Raw genomic sequence first — 20893 nt, forward strand, 5'->3', positions numbered from 1 at the left:
TTTTTGATGTGGCCATAGAATCCAAATCGGTATAATGGCGCATCAACACATTCATTGCTTGTGAACGAATGTTTTTTCAGCTTATACTTACGTACCCACTTTCATTGGCTGTTTTCAGTACCTGTTATGAAAAACTAATCTCATAAAACCATTTCCAAACGCTTTGTTGAAACATGTCTATTGCTCTTTTTTCTGTTCAATAAAGAAGGTGTGACTGTTTTGCTAACATATGTAGTGCCAATTATCGCAATTTCAGTATTTCAACGTTTCAATTAAACCTATACCCTCAATGACACCAAGCGAGGGATGGAACATATGAACTTCCTATGTTTGGATTGCGCTATATATTTCATAAAATACCGCTAAACTGAAAATTAGCACTTAGTTTAGACAGGTGAATTTGGTCTAAACTTGCTAGCTAGAATTAGCCGGTGAATATTAAGACAGAAAGTAAAAGTAATAATCGTAAAATATGTACATTTACTGGTTCAGTTTTGTACAAAAAGCTTGATTTGAAGATCGAAAAATGATGGCATTTATTTTATTGTATGGTATTAATGTCTGCTAATCGCCTTATGGAAGCTTTGTTTGTATGTGTTTATTGTATAAGTTCCAAGTTTCATTTTAAAAGTAAACCTTTTTGTTTAAGTATGAACATTTGGTTTCGTTGTGAGATTCATAATAATTTCCCTATCATTTTGTCATATTTTAATGATTTAAGTGTACATTGATTTACTTTTGCCATTTGTTTTAACTTACTAATCCGTTTGGTGTAAGTTTGCTGTCCGTCAAGAGGCTACTGCAATTCACAGTGACATAACCGTAAGTAACAAATAATAATCATGGGTCCATTTCCATTGTGCCATTAAATCTCTTTTGAATGTACATACGAAGGGGTTCAACCGACGGGTATTGCTACTCGGTGCATTGACTTCGAGCATTGATTTATTATATTAGTAAAATACTATCGAAAACGCGTCATCCATTTATCGCAAATATGCAAAATAAGTGTCTTAGTTTAAATACCCAAGACATCGTTCGATATGTGTTCACTAGTCAAACTCACCAGCAGTTGCCTACTTGAATGTATTTAGAACTACCGGCCAAGTGTCACTGCTGGCAAGTAGATAGAAGGTTCCATTTTGATCCCTAGTCACCTAGTCGAAAAATATATTTTCCGTTATGTTCATGGCACACAAACCTACAGAAATGTTGACATTGAAAGCGAGTGGTAAAAAAAAACACACACACACAAACCTATGGTATTCGTTGGATTTGGATATCTCCATTATTTGAAGTTCCGCTTAGAATGGATTTTCACACAGCTCGACTGGCCGAGTTTGTTTACAAGAAAAATCAAACGATCGGTACTTCAATCAGTTTAAAACGGTTTTAAATTCGTGCTCCCTTACCGCAAATGCTCTATGGTCAATGGATGAATCGATCGCACACATAAAAAAACAACGAAACGGGGAACGTGTTCAAAAGCATGTGAAAGCAGTGGGGACTATATTACAGTGATAGATGGAAGGCAAGAGCACGTCGTGAGCACAAAGAGCGTCCGTTTGGTTTGTTTATTAAACGAAAGAGGCCCCGTGCAGCAACACAAATAGCTGGGACGCTGCAAAGGCGCCACTCAAAGCACTACTGCAAGAGATATGTGTGTGCGTATGTAAATAAACAACATCGCATCATTTGATAAAAATTACATAACAATGTGCCTGAAATGTTTACGCTACGGATCATGGGGAAACCTACTGTCTGTTATACGGCGTCTCGTGATTCTTCATTGAAAAGTGGCTTTGTTGACACCATACCAAACTAACGTAGACATATCATATTAGTTGAACCTGCTCACTCACAATTTGGGTGGGTAGTTTTTCAGCATTCAGCCTTGCATGGGCACTACATAAATGCTGAACGAACCATAGCGATTGTTTGGCATAGCTTTGATAAGGTAAACAATGGTATTCTAATTGTTGCAAGCTTTGCAACGGCAATACATTTCTTCGCACAGTACTAACACAAACCACCAGCAACATGGGCGACGGGTAATTAGCCAATCTAAGTTTTATTAGAAGTAAGGCACCAAAAGTCCCCATCAACGGTCAAAAACGGTTTCTATTGATGTTTTCGGCAGCAGGTAGCGGCATTGATTTCGATATGAAAATTGTTGCAATGTTTTGTTGCTTTCAATAAAATCGAAATGGGATAGGTAGAAAGATTGGTGGGACATAAACACTACCCCTTGATTTATGCATGTCAGAATCGATACGGCTGCGCGTGGTTTGCTCAGTTCGAGTTCCGTTAGTGGTAATATTGAGTTGCAGATTAATGTGTCGGTCTGCTGAATGCTCAAAAGATTGTTTTGATATCAATCACTCTCATTTTCCGTATTTTGTGTGTGTTTGTAATGATGGTTCAGATTTCGTCGGAACGTCAAAGGCTGTTTCAAACCTGTTCAGCAGACCGTGCCTGGCAGACAACCTGACAAACATTCCATCAATCAAGAAGGTGTTTATGTTGAGAGATTCTTACGTGGCCACTCGCTACTCGGCGGGGTCACGGCGTCAGACTGAAGGAGTTTTACGGAATTGATGTGAAGGATAATGTGATTGTTTAAGGCCAGTGTAGAAATGGATAAAGAATAAAGTTCCATTCTAGTACATGGCTTGGTTGAAGGCGATTATTTGAACGGATTGACATCCTGGCGATGTTCTATGTAACTTTACCTGAACAGTTCATGCTACGCTGGCATTGCCTCAGGCAAAATTGACAACCACGATTTACCCCCATGTTGTGCTACAATAGCTTGAAAGTAGCTACTTCATTAAAACGTTACATTCAAACATAGATTTTTGTGAGAGTGAAACGAAAAACGAAGCACAAAAGCATTGCGGAAAATGAGTTACGTCAACGCGCGTTAGGAATCAGAGAAGTGAGAAAGTAATAGTTTCCTCAAGGTATTTCCTGAAACACACAATCATGAATATGTACGAAAAGCAGCAGTCTTAAATTCGTTATTGTTGTAATCTCCTCGTGCAACACCGAAAGGGTACGCAAAGAGTGTAATCGGTACAAAATATTGTGATGGTGCGGATTGTGAGAAAAGGTGAGAGCGGCTACACTGTTCTCTAGTCTTCGGATTTTTTTTTTTTGGTACATTTAGATGCGTGTGTGAGTGTGTGTGTTTATATTCAATTGTAGCGTTTCAGTATTAAATAATGACTTCTTGATTCTTTCTGACATTCTAATTCTCTAGAGGAACTACTACTAACCACCTCCTCAAAGTTGTTTGTAGTAGGTCAAAACCATTCAATGTGGCAGGCTTCAGCAATTAGAATTTACATTAAAGTTGTGTCTGAATCTTGTTTTTGTTACACTAATACTAAATCCGAGAGACGTCATTATTACATTCCGCGCAATAATTGATTGATGGCTTCCCTAGTGATGAGAAACCTCTGTTAACACAATGATTGATGCCTTCTAAACAATGGCACTTTGTCGGATCGGTTGACACCACCTCGGTCTTCTGCAATAAAGGTTAATTTGTCGTTATTTTGCACACTCTTTTTTTGTTGATTACTATGTTTTATGAATGTTACTCGCCCGTCAACGCACTGATTTGTCAACTTAAAAATTTACGAACAGCGTTCTATTATACAAGTCCTAAACTTTCCATTATATAAGTCAGCAGTGAGCAGCAGCATATCCAGCGTGAAATGGCGCGCGTCCAGTGTAAGGCATTAAAGATCAATTTGTCATACGTATCGGTGTTTTACGACTGGTTACTGTAGACCACTGTATTTCGCGTGAGTTGTGGAGCGGCGGTCGAAGCTCTTTGAATTACACTTGAAATGTTTTCGACCAGAATCAAAATTTGGTCCCTATCGCACAGTACTGCTGTTGAACAGTACGGGTGGAATACTAATAACATCGGCACCAAAAATAATGGCATTAACCACGCCCTAATGTATATTTTATTTATTTCTGACGCGCACTCTTTCCCTCTGCATTGAGGGCGATTTTTTCTTTCGCTCGCCTACCACGCACCGGCTTGGAGGCTGAGAGGCATGAATCTTCTCATACGGAACGGCTTCTTGTTTTGTGCTCCTTCAGTTTCGCTGCGAAAATCTTTAGATCTCTCCTTTTCTTCACACTACTTGCAGCACCAAATACATCTTCGTCGTCGGCTTCTTGCTGCGATTCCGAAGCACTGTTCCTCTTCTTCGCGATACAATCTGTCTCCTCGGTTCGCTCTTGCACATGGCTTCTGAAATTCCAATACTCTCTGCGCTACGCCAGCGCTTGTGAGCAATGATAGCGGAATGGCGAAGGCAACGGTCACTGATTTATTGCAGTCAGTGACAGAGATTCGAGACTCGTTGGAGTGGTTTGGATCACGCAATGGGGTAGCACGGTGGAGTGGTTGAAGCGAGATAGATCGTACAAGACCTAGTTTCACGTGTTTACGGACACATACAAGTCGGCGATAATAAAAACGCATCCCTGAAATGGCCGTCGGGAGAAGAAGTTTGGATGATTTATGTGTTGACATAGTTTATTCTTCCTCTTTTCGAGTAGGATTGGGGCGAAAAGCGAATCTTTTCCCCTTCCACGCTCCTTTCGCCGCTGTCAAGCACGCTGGTAGCGTCGTACATCTTCTGCTATCCATTGTCCCGCCAACCATTGTATCCAGCCCCAGCCAACGTAACATCCGTGCACGCAGGCACGGGGGTTCATTTATGCTGGCTAGAAATTTTAGATGAACGAAAATATTCAGGATTTCCATTCCATTTTTGCCGCAATGGTAAATTTCATAATTTCGGATCCGTTTTCGTGTGGTTCGCAGCAAAGGTTATGGATGTGTACCACCAGAACACATGTCTTTCGATGGGTTGAAATTGGGCGGAATTGTAGGTTGGTCACAGAACGACCGAAGTATGGCTTATGGCGCTAGAAATACAAGATAGAGCGGGAAGTAGCTCTTCGAAGAGGAAGTAGGAAATTGTGTCATTGTCCTGTTTGTTCTGACTCGTTATACATTACACCGATGTACCACGTTTGATGTTAAAGGTGAACGCGAATTATTTATCGCGCCATGTGCACCTTTCCCAAATATTTTGGTATTGATTTGTTTTAGACATTCTCACCGCGTAGGTGAAGTATTTAAACAATGAGATCACTATTGGTTGTTAGTAGACGTAGTTTTAAATATATTACCAACTTTGATTGCAGGCTTTATCAGGCTTTTGGGAGGAACCAGACGTACAGTTGAAGTGCCAGTATTAAATTAAGGTTTGTGAGGCTTTCAAGAAATGCAATAATTTAACACAAGTCATTGAACTTTGAACAAAAGTGATTTGTTACAATTTACTGGTGTATTTGCGCATGTGCCGAAAATGTCCAGCAAAAGGTTATCATTTTGTCGAAAACTAAATGTGGCTTTAGTAATACTGCCAAATCTACATTAAACGTGAAATTGTTACTGTGTTAATTTATGTGTACATCTTTCATTTGAGGGTAGAGTGATGGAAGTAATGGCAAATTATAAAACTGATTAAAGCAATTATAACATCCACATTCCACAGTCAGAATACATTTAAACATTCCATTATTTAAATTATAAATCGTTCATATCAGGGCTTGTTGTAACAGTAACAGCCGTACCTATCCAAATCATTCGCCAAGAATGAAAATACTAATTATATTATAATTAAGTACAATACCCACAACTTACAACTACAACTGTAAAGGTTTTTTAAGCACTCCAAAAATCTCTTTAACTCAACTCAATATAACTACACAATTTTCACATCAATTGCACAGCATCAATCTCACTTGCAGTATAATCAGAGTTGCAGAGAATATGAAAGGTTTTACTAAGTCTATGTAATTAATAAAATTAAATCTTATTTTTAAACTGAAAACGAAACAATTTAAATTTGCAATAAAACACATTCTTCTTGCAATTAGACGATTACGTCAGAGCACATATCCCACTTTACACAGAAAAAGGGAAAACAGCATCAGAAACGCCCAGCAATGTTTAAGTTTGAAATGAAAAAGGCGGCCGATGCATGGGAATGGGATTTTCTGCAAATTGAACGTTTTAAATGAATTGTATTTAAACTACATATTTTAATTTAAAAACTTAAAACATTGCTATACCAACAAATCACAAATTGATTAAACATCGAAATTTAATCCTGCCCTGGTGTTCGCAGTGCGTTTGGTCGACAATCTACGTCGACTTCTTTCGTCGACTTGAACGCACACATACATCTGCGTCCGTTCCGACGTGGAGCGAAAGAAGTGTGCGTGTGTCAAGTGAAACTCTTCGCGAAGGTGTGCGTGAAACACATATCTGTGAATCTTTATGGCGTCGTCTGGTTGACGCCACTGGTTCTGGTTCGGAAATACGGAAAAGTGTTCGAAAACTCACGTGTTTGCGACATTCTCTTTAAAACCTTAACTGAATCAAGTGGCTTACAATGTTGTCCATCACAGTACACTCTACACGCCGAGATATAGTCAGTTTACCAATGAACGTTTCACGTTTAACACAGTTGCAGCTGCGGAACACTGCAAACATTCGTCCGCAAAACATTGAACTGCAGGAGACACAAAAACAAACCATAAAACTCTTAACGTATTATACAGCTCGTAAAAGTGTGGTGGGGCTAGACGCGCTAGCAAGAAAGAGCTAGCACTATACGGCTACGCACGGCGAAAGCGTGCTAAAGAGGATGGCAATATTTGCAGCAATGCAATATGGCAGCCGTTTCGTTCAGTTTCACGAAGCTCTACACGCACACACGTTCTTGCACACCGCACCTATACCCAACAGCGGCATAATCGCTTCGATGAGTTTTACGATCTCGAGAGAGCGTTTAGCGGCAAATAAGCACCGTTAAAATTCGCCGTCATATTTTTTCGGTCGCCAGCGCGAGATAAAAGGAGCAAGGCTGTCTGCACGGAAGACGAATTTCGTTTTGGAAACGAATCTGTCATTTGTCTAGACCAATTGCAGAATGTGTGACGTTGCACAGCTCGAATATTGTGTGATGTGGACTTAGTTAAGCCAACGGGAAGCACTTCCTTGGACAATCCTTGCCTCAATCAGGCTTTGCTTGGTACCTCAACGTCTTGAGGTAGTCATGGTAGCGGCGAATCCGAGGAGTACACCAGGTAAACGGCGTTTTGGTCGATAATTCCGCAACATTACAGTATTAGCTTCGAGCCGAGTGTAAGCGTTCCCGTGCTTTGCAATGCATCGAGAGACAAATGGAGGGAAAGTAAACCGTCCAATGAAGCAGCCCCATCGGAATGATTTCCAGTGGTTGCACTGCACCAGCACGAAGCAGTGATTTCGAGCCGTGTTCGTGCTAGGAGAGGTCTGTGGAAAATTTCATCATCGTCGTAATTGTACCAATCAAATCAAATTATCTGCATTTTGTGTTGTACGAAGTTTATATTAATTTCTGATTTCATGGTGCACAGTGCATACTACAGTTTAGCAAAACTGCTAAACAATGCTTCAAGATAGGTTGGAAAGTCTGCGTTGCAGTTGGGAATCTCGCAAGGAAACCATTTTGGTAATGCAATTTGAGATTCTTCTTCGTCTTTTTTACAAAAACGCCAATTGCCCACTTTAAAGTTCAAGAGTTTGAACGTTCGCAGGTTCGAGGGTGGTCGAGATTGTTTTCGTACCTCCAAATGAGTTATTTCATCGAATCTGTTTTTGTCCGTTCCTCTGCTTGCTGCTGTTGTTCACTGCAACGACGAGCAAAACGGTTTAAAAATGGATTTCTCAGAATCGGCCTCTTCGATACGAGTGAATTTTTCGATTGATCGATCCATTGAGATCTCGCTGTACGGCCAACGTTTTTGTGCCTGTAGCGAATTTTACGGGGCAGAAGAGTTGAGTTTATCCTATTCATTTTAAGTGGGTCGATTTGAGGCAAAACATCAAACCACATTAAATGCTGCTGGATGCTTAGTCGATGTGTGTTGTTGATACTCTTTGTGTCGTGCATTCGTAGTTTCCAGCAAACTGAATAGCATCGCTTGGTCCTGCTATAAATGAAATGAAATTCATTGTGTTTCTTCGCGGTGTTGCACTGGTGCTGGTTGCTGTCACGGGTTGTATTGTGTTTCCTTTCCCAAATTGGGTTTCCTTTAAGTAAGGTAAGGGGATTCTACGCGACGCTCGCATTGGGTTAGGACACACCTTTTGATTCTTACCTTCACGAAACGAAGTTTTCTACGTTGTTAGAAACAAGAATGGTAGGGAATGCTTCTTCCATACCAATTTTGTGAAGATCAGTTTTTGTCGAAAATCGTCTTGACGCAGTCGAGTTTTTACTTCGCTTGCAAACCAATCGAAGCGCATTAGACCAAAGTTTGCAGCAATTTGAATCAGTGCAAGTGAAAACGTTTGCAGTTCGCTGTGCTGGAAGTAATAAAATATTGTGCATTGAGTTATTTACAGTGACCTGTTATAGTACTACCTGGAGCGAGAGACACGGTTGGGGGGCAAAGGTATGGCAGTCGGTGAATATTCTTGCAGCACAATTATTGAGGGATCGCTTGTAAAACACTGTGACGCGCAGGCCATAAAATTTTGATTTTTTGTTTTATTGAATGACCAGGGAAAGTTACGTAACATTTGCCAACTACTGACCATAAAACCATAAATTACCACTGCCCAGTGCATGACGGACACCTTGCCGATAGAAAGCGATTTTTAAAATACAATAGTTGAAAAAACTACCCGTACTGATGTGTGTGATGGATGTACCGTGACATACCGTGCCAGAGAATGTATCGTGAAAATGAATAGAAAGTGTAACAAATCAGAACACCAGTCTTTCGGTTTTGAAACTGCTACAGACGATGTTTAGCACAGTGATTTTGTGAATCTCCATACTAGAAGTTTTGATTTTTACCATCTGGTTGATATAATCGGTGAGAAAACTTCCATTTTATACAAATATACATAACACTAATGCGTTCAGTAAAAAGATAAAAAGTAAGTCAAAGTATAAAAAGATGCCAACAACAAAAATTACGTCGGAGTTTATAAAAGGAATTCGTAAAAAAATACTTAAACTTATTGATGTGTATAATATTAGTCAAAACCATGTCTACAGTTGCACTGAAAAATCCATAAACGAGAAGCAAAAACGTAACTGAATTCAATTCAACAAAAAAAAAAAACTGCCATATGTGGTGCACTCTTTGCTAGAGCAACGTACAAATGCTCAAAATAATGATGCACGAAATGTGAAGTTATCGTTCATTAATGCACATTCGATTGAAAATTACTGTGAGCAGCAGCAAGCAGCATTCACCGTGAGCTATGAGGTCGGTACCAAGAGGACGATGAAAAAATGCAAAATTAATCCACAAACTCAATTTTGCGAGTGGAGCGAGAGAAATATGTTTCCGGAAAATGGATGAATGTGGTAGTACAGCCACTGCCCCGTCCTTTTAACACTGAATTATGGGGAATATTTGTCTGGCTCGTGCGTAATATCAGTGCGGATCCATTTTGTCATCCGAATCCGAAGTTGAGGAAATCGCACATAAAACCATTTCACAAGCTGAAAAGTCGCACGTGCTCAATAAAACCATGACAATTTCGGATGGCAAATAAGTGTAGGAATAGTTTGGCTATGATACCAGTGACAAAAGTTCTTATTGCAATGGGACATGAAGTTACAAAATGCTATTCCATGGAATTGGATGATTTTCAGGTGTGAAATGGGATTGAAGAAGCCTCAGCGGTACACAGAATTGAAACAAAGGGGTGCCTCCCGAAGGTAGTAAATTGAAAGTTTGCGATATTTTTGACAAATTGACTATAAGTATCATTTAGGGAGCTAGTGAAATTTGTCAATGCTAAGGACGATTTTCTATGCCGTTGAAGAATAAGTAATTTTTAATACTGGAAATACTTGAATGCAAAGTTAATTAAAGAGCAAATGATCACAATACGTATAAAGCATTAAGTCACAATGCTTACATATATTAATTGCAGATTCATCAGGTAAAAATGGTTTATTATGTCATATCTTGTTTTATGTTTCACCAGCGTTTTGATTTTTTGGGTATTGAAAGAAGAATTCGAAAAAAAGATGAGTTTTCAGACTTCATTCAGATTCCATTCAATTCAGAGGCATTTTCCTTCTCTTTGCAAATATGGTTCTCATGAAGTAACAGTTATATTGTTGAAATTGAGAATGAGTTCTTGCTATATTTTGCTTCTTACTTTAAACTTATATTTTGTAATGTTTAACTCAATCAAAACAGGTATAAGTCGTTATGTTTTCTTTAAATTTTGTAAAAAAATTGCTGCTTCTACTCTTCTTAAAATCACTAAAAATGTTAACACCAAAAATATTCGATTTATAAGCCATCCTTGCAAAATACCAATATTTGGGGTATTTAATGTTTAATTAGCCATTCGTGCTTTGTATTATGTTTTGTGTATGCCATTTTGTCAATCGTTAAGTGCTTTCATCCTAGACGGTTCACGACATTCAGGAAGGCACGGTTACTGCGGCTATAGCACGATTACGCTGGTAATCGGTGAGAGAGGAAGCAAACCCCTACTGTCGTATTTTTAAGCCGTCTGCATGGAGTGAGACGTTCAGGTTGGAACACGAAGACAGCAGAGTTAAAATACGACATTATGCTACAAAAAAGCACACACACACACACACACACACACACACACACACACACACAAACATACAAACACATGATGATGATAAGCAAAGCGTAACGGCTGCTGTTGGATACCGGGCAGAGGTAAAACGAAAGGTGATTATCTAAACATTATTCATGTTGTCTGTTTTGTTGCTGCATTTTACCAATTCCATGTCTATGGAGGTTCAATCGTGCAATGCCAACCGCATGAGAAATTTTTTTTTTCATTGTTGGTTTTACCAAACGTATGATCCGATCACGAATGAACTTCTTTTTGCTGCAGCACCACCTGGAGAGACCTCATGAATGTTTTGTTTTTTTTTTTTTTTATTGAACCCGAATAGAACACAGCTACGGTAGCGAGGTAAAAGTCGACCTAACGTTGAATTAGTTCATGTGAAAACGAATTCAAGTTTGGTCCACTTTGTTTTATACAAGCAGTGCTGAACATTGCGGAATTGTGTGATTCCTTTCGTGGCTATTCTTTGTCAGCAAATGTGTTTGTAGTCGGCGAGCGTTTGTTCCGATGGTAAAGCGTAGGATATTATGCAGGGTAGAGTAACGAAAGCATAGGCTGGCTTTAAGATGGTTTTTTTTGCATGAGTTAAAGTTTTTTTACATTGATTTTGTATTTTGTCCACGATCTCCGATATAGCTTTGGCTTTCTGATTGGCTCTAATTTTGTACAATTTATGGACGATTTGCTCAAATAAATGAAGTAACACACTATCAGTGGAAAAGACGCAAAGCTAGCAAAACTACACCAACAAGTAAAGTACAAAGCTAAAAGTCCTAGCTCAGGATGCAGGCGAACAATGCGTTACGGACACATTTATTTGGCGTGCGCTGCAAAATGTACCCCACTGCTTGACCACATACGATTTTTCGTACTACTGCATGCATGGTAGTGTGAAAGGCATTGCCGAGCCTTGGCTCGCATGAGCTTCCGTACAGCTAGCAGGCAAATGCAGAGATGCTGAACTGCTCCGACGATGCGGCGCGGTGACTGTGGCCATCAAATGCTGCAGTGTGCTCTGGTCGTGAGGTATGTGGAATATTTTATTCAATCTATTTTGCTTGCTACACCGGCTGTAATTCTTTGCACCATGGAAGAAATAATGTGATACATAATGCCACTCTTTTGCTGAGGCTATTCTAAGGATGAAAAGAGGCTTTACTGCAATGAGCTTCGTTAAAGTCGTCGATGGTCGAGCATGTAAAAGAAGCGATAAGTTATAACCGTTGATTAAGGTGTGAGTCAAAGCGACCAACACTGGTAGTTTTTGTTTGTAATTTTGGAGAATGGTGAAGCTGAAATGGGGAATCATCAATTATTTACTCGATTAAGTTTTACTACAATCCTTTGCGTTTTAGTGGCGAGCTGGAGATGGAGGCAGGAACGGCACTGTTATCAAACGGCAGGATCCAGCTTCGAATCCCATTGAGAGCGATATTGACTATTTAACTACGGCTATTAGCAATAATTTGACAGACATATATTGATTAGATGAAAGTGGCAATCATAAGAATGTCAGTTGATTCGTTTAGTTTGAACGCTCTCAACCAGGCCTGCGTCTTAGAGAAGGATTATTATCTGTTGTGTTTACTTGAAAATTGGCATCGGCTTTCGTTTTCATTGTTAGTTTTTCATAGTTCACTGTTAATTAGCGTCATCCGACTGCAAACAATCGATCGGTTTGCTTAAAAGGCATTAGCCTAATGTATCGCAGGTTTCAGTCTATTTTATCAACAAGTTGCTCAGTCAATAGTACATTTGGCGTTTTATTTTCATTCCTCTTAGCTAACATAAAGCGAGTCAAATCAATGATGGCAGATAGTGCTGTCATGTTTAATACAACCACTGAATGGAATGTTGCTTTATACGCACTCTGGCAACGATCAGAACGACGAACTGGCACTGCGAGCTGATTGCAGGGACCGAATTCTGGATTCGAATCACAAAGAAAACTTTCCGTAGCTCGACTTCAAAACTGAACTCGTCGCCTGAACATAAAGTATCATACATTATTCATGAACATGGTTAGTAATGCGCCGATTTTTCTGAACTATTCTTTACTTTTCAAGACGCATGAGACTATTCGTCCCACCGACCGCGTCTTCCCCAAATGCCTGGCTGTTTGCAACGCCCGGCACCTCGCATGCGAGGAATGCTATATAGTTTTTGAAAAAAGAGAAAGGTTTTATGTTACATGGAAGGCATTTTTTATGGGTTTTTCGCTTTTATGCTATGACCGTTCATAAGGCCACCACGGTTTTTGCACGTCCTTCAAAAAGGCTCAAAATCGGTATTATTATGTTTAATAGAATGTGAAAGCAGTAAATAAAGTACAGAGGTTTCGTCGAAAACTTTTTGAGTGCGTATTTTTTGGACTACCCGTTCCACCGAACCCCATCTCGTACTGTGCATCTTTCAAGGTTACAGAAACGACGGCCAATGCAAATATGTTTTACTGCCTTTTAAAAGACATTTTTACAACAAAACCTTTAAACATTGACCTCAAGAGATGTTACGCCTTGCAACGTTAGTTTTTTAAACCTACGGAAAGCCCAATGTGTGGCTCCATGGCAATGTGTGGCTTATCGAACCAAGTTTATAAGTTCTTTTTTTACCATTTATGGTCGGAAATCCGTAACTCAGATAATAAGAGATAATGTGAAAATTAATAATTTTCAAGGATAAAAACCACATGAAACCTTTAAAGATTCTGTTCGTGCCACCAACTGAAGTGGTACGGATAAGAATGTTTTTTTTTTCAGTTTTTCAAACAACAATCGAACGGTGTGGAACCGTCTTCGAAGCTTCTACCTGACCTTTTGCAGTACGGTTGTTTATGAAAATATTTGTATGTTCTCATATGCCTAAAACTTTCTCCTTACTTCCATAAAAGAACTTTCTAATTTCGATCGTAAATCAAATTTTATAAATGACGGCATAATGCGTTTTTCAATGTTCCAGGTTGTGTCACGCATAACCGCACCGTTTGTGTCTTCTATGTCTTTGGTGAAAACAAAACACATACAGACCACTGGGCTTCTGGATCAATCATTCAATTCTTAGCCTACATGTTGTGGCAATAATATAATAGCGTTTGTAAGTTTGCACACTTTAAAATTTTATAAAACGCCTGGATTTCCTTTTCGTGTGGGTCCTTTGCTTCAGGAAAATGCAGTCATGTTGCAAATAAAACATAATTTTAAACCAACACCAAACAAACGACAAACGCATCGCAAAAAGAGAACAAATAATCCATTGTAATTATTATTCAATCGATTTTTTCATTCGTGCAATGCCAATCTCGCCAACCATCATCCTTTTGCACGACCGTCGTTTCGAAAGCTTTCATTTACTGCATCTTTGCCGTCGAATGCGCATAGCACATAATATTGTTGTGAAATTGGAGAAGCGTAATCATAAAGTATAATATTTTAATAATACAATTTATAACTCAATATGGCTAATGTGATAACAAACGCATTAAAGCAGGTTTTATTAATTGCTCTCAGTTTTCGGACCCGGGATTTCCTGGTCGCTCTGCGTGGGCGAAATTGAGGACAGCGCCAGGCGAGGGTTTAATTCACTTGTCGTTCTCTTTCTAGTCAACAGTTTTTGTATCTCTATCATTCATACGCCCGTATCAGAAGTTAGGCGCCCCGGTGTTTCAGTGTTCTGTTCTCATCGTTTGCTTATCCCTGAGGGTTTAATAGATATATTTTCGATGTTTTCATACACAGCCCGACTCACATGGTGGATGCTTTATCCTCCGGGCACACGGCGCTTTGTGCTGAGCATGTCGATAGTGGAATTTCGCAATGGAGGGGAGATTTGCTCGTCCGGGTGAAATGTGTGGTTTGAGCCGGGTGATAAATATTCCACCACGTGCTGTCGGCAATCCATGCGTTGGACCTGCGATGAAAATAGTCACAACTTCAATGGGTTAATGTTTACGCGCTTAGTTTAGTTTGCATTTCTTGCTGTATGCTGTGTCTAGGCGCTGTTAGTCTCTTTTTAACCCCGAATGAACCAGAATCGATGTTCAACTTCATACGTAGATATTACTAGAAAATAAAGGGTCACGATTGGCGCAGTCTTCTCTCATTGAGAGCAAGTAGCCCACAATGAGTATCCGAAATTCGTTGCTCTTTTTTGGGACCTCCGCACAGTGTGCATCGACACTCGCTCGATCGTTCGCTCGCTTGCCCAATGGTGTATTGGAATCGGCTCTTCCACAGCAACATTTGTCCCAGCTCTATGTTGCTCCGCACGCCGATAACAATGGAACATGGGAACGCAAAGCGGGAAGCGAAATAAGCCACTGTGAGAGTTTGGAGGAAGATGATACATAAATACCAACACTGATAAACTCAAAATGGTTCCATAAATTGTACGGCCTCAGGTTTTTCATTTGCCCGCACCGATGGGGTATGGAGAAATGATTACCTCGCGTTTTACTCGTTGGTGGACTTCTGACACCAGCAGTCACAATATGGAAACCAAAATACTCCCATCCACATGATGCTGTATGCCTACGGGGAACATTCAACATTCGATGAGGATGGAAGCACCATGTGTGAATATGTCACGGTACAAGCTTACCCGGCCGTGTGTTTATGTGTGTTTGTGATTTCGTGCTCTCTCGTGCATTCAATTGTGATAGGAAGAAGGATAACGCCGGCTCACATACTTCGATCCCATTTAAAATCACAACTACAGGGATCGTAAGTCTTAGCCTTCTTTTCCCCTCATTGTTCTAGGCAATAGATAAACAATTCTCGCTTATGTAGTGCGGTAGCGATGCGGAAGCAAGATGTACGAAAAAGAGGGCAGCGTAATCTCAAAAGTTGATAACCGCAAGCAACTTTGCCCTCCACATCAAAATATGAATTGAAGTACCAGAAGCAATGCTGGGTACCGTTCCATCACGTAAGCGACGTATGATTTTATGATATTTATATGATATGATATTAGTATTTTTTTCTAAAACTATCATCAGCTGACTTTTTACAAAATATTTGAGGCTCAACTCGTGTTGTTAGCATTTTAAAATTATTTAATAAATATGTTTTAAGTAACAAACCATATTACTCTATTACAAGTGTAGATAACAACAGCGTTACCACATACCAATAACTGATGTGAAGTAAGAAGCATTTCTCTCAATGCCAAAGTGATGTGCAATGAAAATGATTAAATGATAGTATTCTTTTGCATTTAGTATCCAATAGGTATTGATGCGGTAAGGTTAATAATTTCTTTTCTTGTTGTGTTTCAGGTAAGCGAACCTTGTAGGATCTGTCCTGCTTACAGTAAGTACCAATAGGTTTATCAACCATAAAAAGGGTGTTGATATAAGGTAAGGTTCAGAGTAGTCGTACAGATGTACCTTAAACAACTTAAGCAGCTTGTTTGATTGATGATATTTTGCTGATAGGATTGATTGGAGGATGTAGATCAAATCGTCAAATATCGATCACAATAAAAAATATTGTTGTTTTTTGTTAGGATGTGACAAAGAAATCATTCCTCATTCTTTCGTTCAATTTCTATCGCATACGTACAGCGTAAGCAGGTTGATCACAACCTTCGTGTGAAAAGGATAACAGCCATTTGAAGTCTTTAGCACTGAGCAATCATCCATTAGGATACACTCAACTGGCCTATGAATTCTATAAATTTCCTTGTGGTCCATGAATTGTTTAAACATATGCATGTACGAAAGACACCCCCTCCCTTCCCCCCCCCCCCTTTTACTCCTTCTTGATGCCAAAGCATACGTTTCTTCTGCTTGTGTGGTTCCCACTTCAATTCACAGATTTTTGGATCACAAAGCGCTATAAAGTAGAGGCAGCATTTTACAGGCACATTGTTGAAGAATAATGATTTGACGAAGGTGGAGTTTTTCCTTTTCAATGCGCAAAAACTGGTTCTAAGGAAACCGATCTCAAGTGCTGGGAGTTATGTTGCAAACTAAACTTTCTTTTTCTTATGCGATCAAGCAAAACGCCACTGATGAGGTTACTCGTTAAAGAAGAGATAATATATTCATTTATATACATAAAGTACTTGTGCACAAAGCACTGTTCAGTTTTTGTGCGGCATTGCTCTAATGTAAGGGGCGTGAGAGGTAATGTGACGCAAACAACTGCTTTCGTCTGAAATAACCGCTTAGAGAAATCACTTCTTGCGACTGTTTGCAACGGGTGGATTCTTATACAATTTATATTCCGTACCGTAATATCATTTGGAATACCGAATGAGCTCAAAGCATTTCACTCTTGCTTCGGGCTTGAGTATGTATGTGTGAGCGTGGGCGATTTTTAAAGCTAGCGTTAGATATTTAAAACAAAGCAAAATAACGCGAGCATCTATGTGCTTAGTAGAATTGGCAACAGAATAAACTCATCGACTGGAACTGCTCTGCTATATTCTCCCGCAAGACTATAAGAAAACATTACAATGAACTTTGAAATGATAAGAACAAAAGTTCGACTCCTTTGAATGAACGACTGTTTTATAGACACAACTAAGACAACAAGGTTATCTCCTTACGCCACTTAAAAGGAAAATTCCCTTATAGGTATTTGAATCATTTTTACAAATAAAATTAAGTTTATCGGCACATTGTGATGAACGTTAAAGAATTTGTCCGCTGTTCGATCGATGACTCGGGCCGAAATCTGAAAATTATGAGCAAAGAAAAATGAGAGGCAATGTCTGATGGCGACATGAATGTTCCTTAATGTATAAAAAGCATCGGCATAGCGGTGAGCCTGCAATGACGATGAAAAATTGAGTAGCACAAAAACGCCCGTAGCAGTGACCATAATACGCAAAAAGTTAGGCAACAAAAAGCATCCAGCAAGTATGGAAGGAACGGGAACGAAATCATTGTTTGTCAGTAAAAAAAAAAATTGTTTGCTTGTCCAGGCTCATTTTATGTGGAGAAAACATAGATGCCTCCCAGTGTTTCCTTTCCCGTTCCTTTGCCAAGAAAGCCAGCATTAAATGCAGTTTCCCTTGAAAACTGGATCGCACTGTCGCGAGTAGAGAGAAAAATAAAAATAACACAACACAAAGAACCGTCAAAATCTGAACGCAAGAATCAGGTTCCTAGCAGTTCCATCTTTCTTTTTCAGCCCAAAAAGGTATCTTTAAAATGAGGAACGCGAAAACTCCCGACATACTCTTTATGCACCTATGCTTCAAAGAACCTCACGCCATCCTTTCCATTCGGGTGGACCGCGACAGTAACGAAGGCTTCGAATTGCTGGTGCAAAGCATAATTTAAAACTGCAGGCCGTGGACAGGCAGGCCAGCGCGGACATCATGTTATGTTTTCAGTTCAGTTCAGCTCGCTTTTTTACACCATCAGCACGGCACAGGCAAACGCGACTCGTTAAGTCGGACTCGTTGGCTCGATCGAACGATCGAGCGCGCATGAAAAGAATGAGATGCTGTGCGAGGGAGATCAAAAATAACCAGTCGTGAAATGCAATTGCGTTTAATCGAAGCAAAAAGGCAGAGGGTTGAACAGGGATATGATTTTAATTTGAACGCCCTAGGACGTGTACTGGACGATTGAGGCCGGAGAATTTCTTTCAATGTGGCATGTCTTGCAAAGAATGGCGTGGTGTTTTTCCTCCTTTCTTTTAATCGTACCCATTTTATGGGCCGCCAAACGCGACGTACCAGTGCTCGAATACCTGGCTGCACCATGCTGCCGTAGAAAAGACACTTGTTTGTTCCTTGTTTGGTACGGTGCGAGAGCACACAGCCTTCAGCCGCTGAGGGCTGAGTTCGTCATGTAGGTAGTGCGCTGCATCCATCAGGAAATAGTGGTGCCAATGGCAACGAGCTCCGGGCAAAAGTTTTAATTTGCTTTTAAAGCTAAATTAAATTTAATGTAATTATGCGAATGTGAATCTTGATCGAGGGAAAAGGCTGCTATAATTATTTCAACGGGCAGTCGTTTGACGCCACAGTTTTGCCGATGAAGAATGTTATAATTACAGTTTTATTTGTTCGATTTCACGAGAAAACGTTCAATTATTTTTAATTTGCAAAACGCTTTATCGGAAACCGGCCCATCGAAGTACATCGACACACGGAGAAGAAACTTGCGTAAAAGTGGTTGGCACAAATTTCGTTAATGGTGATTGATGTGAAAACACTTACAGAAGCATTTCAAAACTCTTGGATAAACAAGGACGCCAAGAAGCGGAAGGAAAACGTAACCAAGAAAGCGACAACTTTTGCTATATAATCATGTTTTGGTGCTTCGACAATCATTACTACCAAGCATGAACTTATTATAATGAATTATTTGTGCCATGCCTTCCTCTCGTGATCGTAGATGAATGAATAATATTTTTAGTATCCGATAGGATGCTTATGTCGTACATCTAAACGACCGTTATATGATGTGCGAACCTTTGCCAATAACACGCACGAAAATGAAACAATAGAAAAAAAAGAAAATCGGAAAATATCTATGCACTTGTTGTATATGTGGTGTATCAAGTCACGTTTTCTTCAACTTTAAAATTGGAACTCATCGTACTATGTACTGTTTTCATAGTTTTTTCTTCAAATCATTTGTAAGGCCTTTTGCAGGCCGAATTCCTAATCTCACTCTACAGTCAGTCAAAACGAATGCTTTGTGTCTGAACAAAGTAAAACAAAAAAAAGAGATGCTATGAAAATGCATGGAAACGAAATGGCATGGCTCGTCCTTGGCATCTATCGCTTCATTTAATATATTACTCTCTTACTCTCGGGACGCATAAAAAGGATGCTGCAATGGCAGATATTTATGATGTTATTATTTAAGGAATTTCTTGAAGATTTATTGCGTTCCTTACTTTATTTGATTACAAAATAGTTCATTCCGCAAAAGACCTCCTGCTTTACTCATTCATTCCATGGCATCACCCACTCTGCGAATCTCCGCATAGATAAGTATGTAGTAGATAGATAGTATGTGTAAAAACTCTAGGGCGGTTTAAGCTAGGGTTCGTCTATCAGTGTGTTGTGTAGCAAGATAAAACAACGATAATGTAATTCGGGTCGCTTGAAGAATAAACGAATACGTTAGGCATCAGACTTTGTCCGAATCTTCATCATTCACTAGTTATGTATTGTACATGAAGAGTTGAAGAAGTATGTCACACGCACACACACACACACACACACACACACACACACACACACACACACACACACACACACACACACACACACACACACACACACACACACACACACACACACACACACACACACACACACACACACACACACACACACACACACACACACACACACACACACACACACACACACACACACACATACACACACACACACACCAAACATTACTATTTCGCCACGAAACTCTCTTCAAATAGTAGTGTTTCATAGAAAATGAAATATGTAACATTAGCCGACAGCTAGTTACAGTTAGATCTATTTGAAGCGAAATAGCGAACGATGCGGCAAGAATCCATGGCCGATTGACTTTCATGTAATTTAACCTCCGGCTTAAGCGGAAAGATAAACACGAGCCAACTTTCGCTTCTTGTTTCCGTAATGAGTTTTGATTCGTTTTAGATACAGCTCGGTGCTGCCAGATTGTGCTCTGCTGGTTTGGTTTGGCCAAATGGTTCGACCATTGCTAATCCTAAAGTATGACCAACAAAAACTTCGGCTGTTATATTAGCACTCTGCTAAAGTATTGTGCTTCAGCGTATTGTACGAATGAAAAATCAACAGTTTATAGCGTTTTGCACACCACATTATTTTACTTTATAAGCCCATCCCATCATAAATCTTCTCGGAGGTGCAAATCCTTTGCACAATTTAATCCTTTCAAAACTTTCAATGTCCGTGCTTTTAAGCGTCCTTATCATACTATGGGCTGGCCCACTAAATAGCAGATCAATTGGAGGTTCAATTTTCAATCTGTTAAATTGTAGGATAAATAGTTGTGCATGATACTTTTGGCGTAAGAAATATATGCTACAAAGCATGTTTCCTGTTGAAATCACATTTGGAGTGTCTGGTTTGATGTTTTGCTTTGTTTTTATAATCCCAAAAAGGGTAAACTTTTGCCTCAACTTTATCAAACGTTCAGAGACGAACCTTTGGGGCGCTACTAAT

General features: G+C 39.6%; 1 protein-coding gene across 6 annotated transcripts in view; it reads left to right on the top strand.

Moving 5' to 3' along the window:
* The window catches only part of LOC118507742 (homeotic protein ultrabithorax-like), a 216772-nt gene that overhangs the window by 179175 nt on the left and 16704 nt on the right, over nt 1-20893 (top strand). The gene's annotated exons all lie outside the window — the stretch shown is intronic.

The sequence above is a fragment of the Anopheles stephensi genome, chromosome 2, assembly GCF_013141755.1.
Source record: "Anopheles stephensi strain Indian chromosome 2, UCI_ANSTEP_V1.0, whole genome shotgun sequence".
NCBI classification, from domain to species: Eukaryota; Metazoa; Arthropoda; class Insecta; order Diptera; family Culicidae; genus Anopheles; species Anopheles stephensi.